At 40.4% G+C, this 11,516-nt stretch overlaps 1 long non-coding RNA gene across 1 annotated transcript; it reads right to left on the reverse strand.

Moving 5' to 3' along the window:
* Nucleotides 1-2,388: 2,388 nt before the first annotated feature.
* LOC142557965 (uncharacterized) lies at nucleotides 2,389-5,553 on the reverse strand. Its single transcript, XR_012822906.1, has 4 exons — nucleotides 5,483-5,553; nucleotides 2,751-2,828; nucleotides 2,625-2,672; nucleotides 2,389-2,465 (listed from the first exon to the last, which is right to left on the reverse strand). It is a non-coding gene; the product is annotated as an uncharacterized LOC142557965 (long non-coding RNA).
* Between the last annotated feature and the right edge of the window lie 5,963 nt (nucleotides 5,554-11,516).

Below are 11,516 nucleotides of genomic sequence, written 5' to 3' on the forward strand. Positions count from 1 at the left end.
TATTTTTTTGCTAAAATATAACTATCTATAAAGGAGGAGTCAAGTAGATATCCCACAAGACAAGAAAAAAATTTCGCTGCCTAATAATGTAAAACAGTCATCAGCAAAATAAACTTGCACACACCATTGTAAGCAACAGCCTCAGGAAGAATGCAAAGGCGTGGGATCGTTCCCCGCCTGTGACAATTTGTTTTTTTCATTTATCATTTCTTTAATTCAATTAGTAAGTGCAAGTAATTTCCCCTATGTTTTCTGTTTGTTGGCTTCTCATGATATGAATTATAAATATTGGGCCCCTCAGTTAACCCCCTTTCTTCTCGTTCTTACATAATGATGGTCTCAAATCCGGCAACATTGATGCCTTCATATAGCATGTGCGGGTTTATTGAACAGTTGCTTTCACCCAGAAAGATCATGTACTCGTGACGCCTGCGGCAGAAAGGATGGTCCACATGCGTTGCCAAGGTTTGTGAATGGTGGCGCTGGCCTACTATGCCGCGCGCCATAGTAGCTCAATTGGTTAGAGCATTGCATGCATAATGCAACGATGTGGGAACGCTCCCCAGCTGTGGGAAGTAGTTTTTTCATCCACTTTCATTGCCATTAATTTATCACTTCTTTAATTCAATTAGTAAGTACACGTAATTTCCCTTGTTTTCCTTGGTGTCCTTGTTGGCTTCTCATGATATGATGAGAAGGGCTTCTCAGTTAACCCCGTTTCTTCTTAGCCTCAGGAGGAGGTATACGGACACCAATCCTCATCATACACCCATCAAAAACAGAATTTTTTGCTTTAAAAGGGCAATATCACTCCCTTTATGCTATATGTAGCACCTTAAGATTTAACTTCTGCAGTTCCTTGATAATTAATACTAAAGCAAAGCGAAATTGTAGCAGTCTGCTGTTTTTCTGCTGCTAAATTGATCCTAGAAATCATTATCAGCAGAAATATGACATCATAATGGGCAGATTGAAACGGCGGTGTCATTCGATGCAGCAGCTATCTTTAAATGTCTAGTGTACACAAAAAAGAATGTGCCCCTACAATATTATTTGACCAAACTCTGATCACATAACACAAGTTCACAGTACTACTGTGCACTATGCCCATATGTGTAAGCAAATGCATAAAGAGCATGCTTTAGATTTTCCCACATTAAGGTTTACTAAATTTTCACTGGTGTGTATACAACACAGAACTCCCACAACTTTTGAAATATCATTAAACCACACCAAATTAGCGAAACAGCATATACTGAACAATATTTACAACATGCAGTTAACCCTTGGCAAAAAAAGTTTCACTGTCCGCACTATAATTACAATCACAATAAATCATAAGCAGTGTCACCTGGCCATTGACTTCTTCAAACAAGCCTGCTGGTGCCTGGCTTGCGCTTGTGAAGTGTGGGGATGTTTCTGGTGCCTGGCTTGAGCTTGTGAAGTCTGGGGGCGCTGCAAGTGCAGGCTGTTGTTTCTCTGCGAAATTTGTAGCATTACATCAAAATAAATAGTCGCCATTGTGCTTCTTGAGCTGAAGTGCAATGCTAAAGGACACTGTGTGGGAGCATTATGCCCTTAGAACCAAATACAGTTGAACCCACTCATATCAAATTGCATACACTTACATTGTGAAAAAATGCAAAACAGTAAAACCTCGTTGAACTGTACCTGCCTAAACAGTAGTTTCATTTTAAAAGTAGTAAAATCAAATCCCTGACTCAGCGGCCATTAAACACATTGCGTTTTGTATCTGCACGAACCGTACTAGCGTATTGCGTACGTATCGGTTAGTGCGTAGTGTTTCCACTTTTCGTCGTGACGAGGTTTCGTCAATCTTGATTTACTTTAACCTTCATTTCAAAAACCTTTGAAAACAGGTTTCTTCTGTTAAGTTTGTCAAGCTCTAAATTTAAATTAGACAGGCCCAGTACATTTAGATTGGCCCATATCAGACTCGCCCAACATCTAGGATGTGCAATGTGTTGCCGTTATTGCGCATCCTAGACATTGTAAACTGCACGTATGCTATTTTTTGCCTTTGGATTTGCTGTTTTGTTGCTAAATTGCACCCACATAATGTTATTGTTGATCCAGAACAATAGGATAGAACAAAGGCAATAGTATAACTGCAATTATGCTTTGTCTAAGTACATGCACTAAACAAGGATGTGGTGTCAAGTAATAGCATCCACTTCCAAAACACAAAAAAAGCACCCTCAACACTCACCACTGGATGCAGTACAATGTCCCGCGATAGGGCCACCTTACACAGAGGCATCAATGCCTGCACAAATAATTAGAGTCATCCAAATATGTGAAAAACAAAGATAATACTAATTATGTCATCCTTCCTTGCAGCAATGAAGAATGCAGCCAATACTCAGCAGAAGATGCAGCAAGATCCTGCTCACTACAGGGCATGTCAAAGGCATCAATGTCGGGCATGTCAAAGGCATCAATGCCTGCATAGAAAATAGGTATGCGAGTGAGCAATGTAACTTTTTTTCTAGAAAATACAAGGCAAAAAGAAATACTGTTCACCATCTCCAAGTATAGAGGACTACAGCTCAACTAGATGTAGCTATCCAAGTAGCAGCCAATAACAGAACACTTAAAGATACCTGCATCATTTGCCCTCTCTGGCACCATTTCCTTGGGTAGCCCAGTGCCTGTCATGGCACAAAACACAGTTGAGTGACTAGTATATTATGAAATTAGGACATTCAAGGGCAGAAAGAAAGCATTACCTGCATCCAAAGAGCAGGGCATCAAATACTCTGCGATGACTTGACCATCTAGCCTTTCTGCTGTGGCTCGGGCTACCTCTAAAGAAAAAATTCCAAAAGGAAGAACCCCATTACTATTTCACAATAACACAGCCCTCTATAATAATATAATTCTAAGCTTTTCTGTCCCTTGAAAGAGCCTTCATGGAGAGATAGCCATCAAATAGTTTAGCTGTTATTCTATAAACAGCCTCTTGGGACCATTCACGTAAATGTTACTGCCCGTGCAAGCATGAAAGAACTCTATATACCAGTTCATTCTAAAACAGTAAGCTGGGCAAGTTGGTATGTATGCATTGTAGGAAACCAGTGCAAAGAGACAGAAACCAAGTGAAAAACACATGACATCTCACTGAACCTGCAACTAAAGGTGAGGTAGAAAAGATGAACTCCAAGAAGACCTGAGCGCCATTCCACATTACAGAAAATCAAAACAACTTGATCACATTCATTTCTGGACACGGATAATAAATTGGTACAAAAGAAACCATGAAACAATTTACAGCAAAAATTATTCACTATTAAAATTACTTGATTAGTAATTGATTTGCAAGACTGTCCAAACTGAAAACTCCCTGCAGCTTATCAAAAACACTAGTTTTGGCTCCACACTAAGTTTCCAGTGCATAAGTTTTTAGGCAGCCAATTCAGTATTAAAAATAATGCATTGGGCTTTTCAGGGTTGAATACATACATGCAAAATTACATGCTCAATCAAAAAGGGGGCTGACAGATGGGGCAGCGCACATGCGATATAAAGGTTGTAAACAGGGATGAAGTGCCTCAGAAAGGATGGTCAACCTTTCAATAGGAGAACCTATGTTCATCAAAGGTGCCCTCGTTATCTTCGGCAGGTTAGTTTTAACGGGTTAGTGGAGTGACATTAGGTGTGGTCGTTTTTGTTGGCAGCTCGCTGTAAAGGAAGAGACCGAGAAGAAAATGACCACTGTCGTTTGATGTCTTTAGCCACAGTTTCTTAGACGAGGGGACAAGAGTGGGAGAGTGAAATTCATAGCCCCAAACTTCGTGTCGCCATCTTAACAGTTTAAAAATTACCTGACACATTGCTGCTATGCAAGTCAAGTCATTCTTTCAACTCGTGTCTTTTTGTTACTCACACACTGACCTGCTCTTCTATAACCACAAACGCATGCCACCTAAGACACTTCTGAAGGCTCACTAAGTCTCACACCCCCAACACAGCACCGTCTTAAATCCTTCATTTTTTTTGCCGCCTTCCCACTTTCTTACTCTTGTCCCCTCATCTGAAAAACCACGCCTAAAGATGTCAAATGACAGTGCCCATTTTCTTTTCAGTCTCTTCCTTCCTTCCAGCCAGCCACTACTGACTGCACATGACGTCACTCCATTACCCCATTAAAGCTTACCTGCCTAGGTTGACGAGGCCACCTTTGACGAACATACATCCTATTGAAACATTGGCCAGCCTTTCTGACGTACTTTATCCTTGTTTACAACCTTTATACTACATGATCCATGCTGAGGAGTTTCCAAATTGCAGGCCAAGGTTAATCAGACAATAAAAACAAGACATACAACCACCGCAGCTGGAACCTAACTGCTCAAGTCAGTGAGAGCTTCAATAAATGTATAAACATTCCTTCGCATGCATGTTTAACTAGGACCTACTGGCACATTTGTCTCCCATTCTTTAAATCTAGAAAGCCCCTATCCATAACGAGTGCCTTTATTTTTCGAAACAATCATTGTGTTCTGGAACACACATTTGCCTGCAATTCTCTCAATGTAGAAAGCCCCTATCCAACACAAGTGCCTTTATTTTCAACACAATCACGGTTCTGGAACACATTTATTTCCTCAATTAACACAATCCTGATATACTGGACTTCTCTTGATTTGACATTCTGCGCATGCTTCTTCAGGCTTTCATTTATATGCTTCCGCTTTGGCCAACATATACATTTCTAAATATTAAGGCAAGTAAACAGATAACATGAGTTCAATAAGAAACAAAAGCTGACACCTGCAATGAACTTGCCACTTCCTTCATTACCTCCCCATGGACCACATCGAGCTGCTTTCTCTTTGGAAAAGATGTGGTGTAATTTAAGAGAAAAGAGCTTGAAGTGGGGAGTTTGTTCTTTGTTATCCCAAGGAACATGAAAAATGCTGAAGTATATAAATAAATACATAAATAAAATTTCACATAATCGTACAACTGGCGGCACAGCGCCTTGCTGCGAAGTTTTCTACACACCGGCTGCCCACAAATGGCAGTTACCGTGAACTAGAGTCCACGCTGCAGCATATTAGCTCTACCCCGCACAACTGCAAAATTTTCCTCTTGGTGAAAGAAATATGATCAAGTGATATTTCTGCTGCTGCAGCCATCTCACCGCCGTGCCGCACCACCCCGAATGCATCCCTCATGTTCCAAAGTACGGCTCATTCACCATTATAAGTTGGTTTAACTATACTCATGAAAAAAAGACACCTATATGCGTCAGTTTCAAGGAAACTTTGGAATAGTATTTCAATCCTACACATTTTCATCGCGAAACTTCATAAAAACCTGCCAATATAGTTTTCATTTTTATAAGGTAATTAGCGTTACTGTAACCCAGGATACTCATCTGTGTTGGAATGTTATGGAGGTGAACCCAGCAAATCTGTTAGCTTTATAGACAAAAAAGGAAAGCGCCCATCCTCACCAATTTTGTCCAGCAGAGCACTTGTCAGCCGTTGATTTAAAGATGCTGCCTCCCGAAGTTCTTTTTTAAGTCTTTTATTCTCTTGGTCTTTCTATTCTAGTGCTTTTCTAAGTTGAGCAATTAATCCATCTTCAACCTGTGGTTCCTCGTTCTCCTGAAACACCAAGAAAATTAATTATCCCAGAGAGATTTACATGATATTCAACAAAACGCCCAGTTAGGCTTAGCAAACAAACCGTCGAAGCAGAAATCGGTGGTTACTTTTATAAACTATGTGAAGAAGTAATGTGTTCAGCAGAATTCGCTTACATTCACAACTAGTTCAATATTTAGAAATTGATTCCACATAGTGTTCTAAACGAAAGCTCTCCATTGATCATGACATACATAAGGCTTTTGGTATAATAACACAGAGGGCATGGGAGAAATTTGAAGTGAACCACATTGAAAGTGCATTTCTGCCATTGATTTCTGCACAATGGGACTGACATCGAAGGTTCCTGCCGAGATTGCTTTACAACAGCTTGCTGAATTTTGGGTGTATATCCCTTGCAGGTGCACATGAAGACGGTGATAAAGAAACAATGGCAGACAAAAAATATAACATATGTCACATACATTTTAAAAATATTCTGATTGCACATGTGCCAACTCTTTGAATAATGTGCACATTGCATCCGTAAAAGGAGTTGTGAAGCAGATGTCTTAAAGCTTGCTCTGAGTGCACATGAAGACGGTGCTAAAGAAACAATGGCAGACAAAAAATGTAACATATGTCACATACATTTTAAAAATATTCTGATTGCACATGTGCCAACTCTTTCAATAATGTGCACATTGCATCCGTAAAAGGAGTTGTGAAGCAGATGTCTTAAAGCTTGCTCTCAGTGCAAGCATGTCATGATGCATGTTTACTAATTACGTTGTTTTCGGCTTGTTTTGCGTCAGACGTGTTTTCCATGTATGCTGGACATGAAATAGGTGTTATCATTTATAGAAACTTGTCTTTCCAAATGTTACCTAAGGTTTCTGAAATTATATATAACTAAGAAAACCAATACTTAGAAACATGGCTGAATAATCATGAACAATATTCCCGAGGCAAAACAAATGACACTTCTTGAAGCAAAACCAACCATTACTTACATCTGTGTAAAAAATAATTTTTAAACCATGCTGCATGTCCCCTTAGACATACTGTGCTAACCAGATTGGAGTGCAACAAAATGATCCCAACAGGTACAAACCTGTGATTCTGCTCCATTGTCCGATTGAGCAATTATGCGCTCGTACAAAACGCTGGCGGCTTCCAGCCTCTTCCTTTTTGTTATCCTGCTTGTGGGCTGCTCCTGCAACTTGATGGTGGAATATTTGTGTAATCTCGGGTAAGGCTGACCAAACAGTATTAAACAGTTGCAATTTTTTTACGCTTTTAATGCCAATGAACCCGATTTTGAAATGCATCCTACCAAATCTCATTAAAATACTGAAGAATCACAAAACATCTGTAAAGGTGAAGTGCAGTGTTTGTGCACTAAGCTATGTCAAGGTTTGGTGATGCATAATGTCATCATCATCATCAGCCTATTCATGTCCACTGCAGGACGAAGGCCTCTCCCTGCGATCTCCAATTACCCCTGTCCTGCGCCAACCAATTCCAACCAGCACCTACAAATTTCCTAATTTTGTCGCAACACCTAGTCTTCTGCCGTCCTCTACTGCGCTTCCCTTATCTTGGTGCCCGTTCTGTTACCCTGACGGTCCAGCGGTAATCTAGTCTGCGCATTACATGACCTGCCCAGCGACATTTTTTCTCTTAATGTCTATTAGAATATTGTCTATACCCGTTTGCTTTCTGATCCATACTGCGCTCTTTCTGTCTCTTAAGGTTACGCCTAGCATTCTTCGTTCCATCGCCCTTTGCGCGGTTCTTAACTTGTTCTCAAGCTTCTTTGTCAGCCTCCAAGTCTCCGCGCCGTATGTCAGCACCAGTAAAATGAACTGATTGTATACTTTCCTTTTCAATGATAACGGTAAGCTCCCGTTCAGGAGCTCACGATGTCTGCCGTATGCGATTCAACCCATTTTTATGCTTCTGTGAATTTCGTTCTCATGGTCCGGGTCCCCTGTGATTAGTAACTTACTCCTCCACAGACTCTAGAGGTTGACTTGCAATCTTGAACTCTTGTTCCCTTGCCCGGTTATTTATCATTATCTTTGTATTCTGCATATTAATGTTCAACTTCACTCTTACACTCTCCCTGTTGAGGTCCTGAATCATTTGTTGTAACTCGTGTGCAGTGTTGCTGAATAGAACGAGGTCATCGGCAAACCGAAGGTTGTTGAGGTATTCGCCGTCTATCTTTACTCCCAAGCCTACCCAGTTTAATAGCTTGAATACTTCTTCCAAGCTCGCAGTGAATAGCATTGGAGAGATGGTGTCTCCTTGTCTGACCTCTTTCTTTATAGGTATCTTGCTACTTTTCTTGTGTACAATTAAGCTGGCTGTGGAATCTCTGTAGATATTTTCCAGGGTATTTACGTAAGCGGTCTGTACTCCTTGATTATGCAATGCCTCTGACTGCTGGTATCTACTGAATCAAATGCTTTTTCGTAATCTATGAAAGCCATATAGAGAGGTTTATTGTACTGTGCGGATTTCTTGATAACCTGGTTAATAACATCGATGTGATCCATCGTAGAGTAACCTTTCCTGAAGCCAGCCTGCCCCCTCGGTTGACTAAAATCCAGTGTTGTCGTTATTCTACTCCAGATTATTTTGGTAAATATTTTATATAATACTCGGAGTAAGCTAATGGGTGTATAATTTTTCCATTCTTTAACGTTTCCCTTTTGGTGGATTAGCATAATGTCTGCATTCTTCCAGTTTTCTGGGACCCGAAGTCGATAGACACTTGGTACAGAGAGTAGCCAGTTTTCCAAGCATTATGTCTCCTCCATCTATGATTAAATCGACTGTTATTCCATTTGCTCCTGCTGCTCTTCCCCGTTTCATGTCCTGCAAGGCCCTGACACTTTCATCCTTTGTTGTTTTTATTAGGTCCTTTGTTACTTGGCGGAGCTTGCCTACTGGTTGCCTTGGTGCCGTGCTTCCCACTTCAATTGCTTCCTCTGAAGCCAGCCTCGTTACGGTTTCATTCATTACCTCTATGTCATCATCTCTCTGTTCTAAGGCTGCATATTTGTTTGCAAGTACCAGCCTAAATTTGTCTGCTTTTACCCTTACTGCCTCTAAGTTGACCTGTTTTTTCTTGACCAATTTTGCTATTTCTCTCGTTAAATTGAGGTGGATCCTGGCCCTCACTAACCTATGATCGCTACATTTTGCCCTACCTATTACTTCTACATCCTGCACTATGCTGGCATCGGCACAAAGTATGAAATCAATTTAATTTCTTGTTTCGCCATTAGGGCTTTTCCAGGTCCCCCCTATTTTCTGGTGCTATGTTTCCTGAAAGAAGTGTTCATTATATATTCTCAGCTTATTTCTTTCTGCAAATTCTATCAGCATCTCACCTCTAGCGTTTCTAGAATCGACACAGTAGTTGCCAATTGCTTGTTCACCCGCCTGCTTTTTCCCCACTTTTGCATTGAAGTCCCTCATTCCTACTGTATACTGCGTTTGCACTTTCCTCATCGCTAATTCAACATCTTCATAAAACTGATCTACTTCCTCATCGTCGTGACTGGATGTTGGAGCTTATGTTTGTACTACCTTTAATTTATACCTTTTATTGAGTTGGATTACGACTACTGCTAGCCTCTCATTGATGCTGTAGAATTGATTAGACATTCATAAGAATGTAGCAGGAGCCCAAGGTCAACTCTAAGAAAAGTTTTGGAGAGTGGGCAGGTATGCATGTAGCAATGAAATGGTTATTATCCCATTGTCCTGTCAATCTTGCTGTGATGAGTCAGTGCCACTATATTAAGTGATTGATAAACCACATAATTAACTTATAACCTTCCACTTTGAAACTCCTTCCAGTTAAAGGTAGACAAAGTTTGCATAAGAATGTGCCCCTGCAGGCCCAACATACATTATTATAAAATCCAATGCACACGCAGAAGGCTGATGGCCAGAGAAATTATCTGGCATGCTGTGCCGTGTGCATAAAGTTTGCAGCCATATCATCAAACATCTCAATTTTACTGTGATACACATTCCTAAACTTCAAGCAAACTTAGAAAAAAAGCAACAAAATGCACAAATGCTGCACACCACCCTCACATGACCTATAATTTTTCATGCACAAACCAACCAAATTTGTCAGTCACCCTGAGCTCTTTTCCTACCAAGGTCATTACCAAGGTCACCTAATGACATTACCTGAAATCACTCAACAAATAAAAACTTACAGTGACCTTCAAGTTATTTGCTAATTTCATCACAAACAAGGATTCAATAGATGCTCAGTGCTACACCAAATTTTCTACCATATTGTGTACTACAATAAATTAATATATAGCTTTAGCACATAGTAAAACCCACTTCTTTCTTCCTCAATGATGTCTCCTCTTCATCCGCTTCAATTAGCCTCGGAAATGGCTCCCGCATGCTTCTTATTTTGAGTCGCAGGGAGTCCAGACCACCTAGGTAAAAAGCAATACACTTTTACCAGTGGCATGTATCGGAATATTTTGAACATATAAAAATGAAATGATAAAGTGCACAGCAAAGTCTAGACTAAAAGCAGAACCAATATAATAACCATTGTTTATCATTGTATGATGACTTTAAGGTTCCATTGCCTGTGCTCGTTTACAGCTGTTGTACAACGCCCGGTTCTCATCATACAACAGCTCCAAATAAGCACAGGCACAAGAACCTTACTCACAAACAATTGGCTACACCCAGTGGTTAAGGACCAATAGGCAGATTAGATAGCCGCATAATCAGTGTCTGCAGCTTTATTTGTTTAAATGTGTGCCTGTGTGATCATTACTGCGGATCCAACTACAGCTATGTATGCCCGAACATTTGGTTAAACAAGACAAAAGGGGTTAACCGAGGGGCCTGATTTTTATTTGTCATATCACAAGAAGGCCAACAAACACTGACACCAAGGACAACACAGGGGAAATTAGTTGTGTTTAGTAAATGAAATAAAGAAACAATAAATAAATGGAAATGAAAGTGGATGAAAAAACAACTTGCCGCAGGTGGGGAACGATCCCACAACCTTCGCATTTTAAGATCGAGAGATAATCAATTGCAAGCGATGAAATGTTTCATGGTGGCCCTCAGTGGCCTTTATCTACAATATGGCACACCCCTCGCATAACAGAAGCAACCCACTGTCGTTGTGGCGAAGCACGCATTGTTCACGAAACCTATCAGTTCACTACAAGTTCGAACTGAAACCATGAGGCAGTTTTTTTGCAGCGTCAATTGTAATGCCTAAAGCATACTCGAGGCACATAAATGCAGCTTAGGCTGCCTAGAAAAGCAAAAGTCAAGCACCTTCCACCTCACTATGTCTCGGACGAGTGTTGTTTAATTGGAGAACTATTCGCTTCATCAGTAAGTAAAAGAAAATCTCGCAAACCTTCTTAAGCAAGGCATCACAAGTCTTACATGTCTCACTTTAGTATTGACCCTGCACAGGGGAATTAAATTCAATATGTCCCATATTACTAATGAATGATGCTTCAGCTTCTTTCTAGCTGCAGGCACTTGGTCCGAAAAGAACATCTCACTAAAAAAAATTTGGACTGCGCAACCTTTGTCAGTTTGCCAAACAGGTTTGTCGTGTATATTCCTCAAGCAGCAAACACCAGTAAATTGCTCAAGTGAGTTGAACATGCACCACGGAAAAGGAAATATACATTGGTGAATTCCCTTTCGTATTCTGCAAACAGCTGTAAGCGTCAATTAATTAGCTTTACTTCAAAGAACTGCCCCTTAAAGTAAACGTGTGAAGAACCACCTAATTTTCAGAAGCAGTTAAAGAAGCAAGTGGTGCTGGTAGAATCTAAACTGCACTGTTAAGTTATGTTCAAACTGCACTGC

The sequence above is a fragment of the Dermacentor variabilis genome, chromosome 9 (assembly GCF_050947875.1).
Source record: "Dermacentor variabilis isolate Ectoservices chromosome 9, ASM5094787v1, whole genome shotgun sequence".
Taxonomy (NCBI): Eukaryota; Metazoa; Arthropoda; class Arachnida; order Ixodida; family Ixodidae; genus Dermacentor; species Dermacentor variabilis.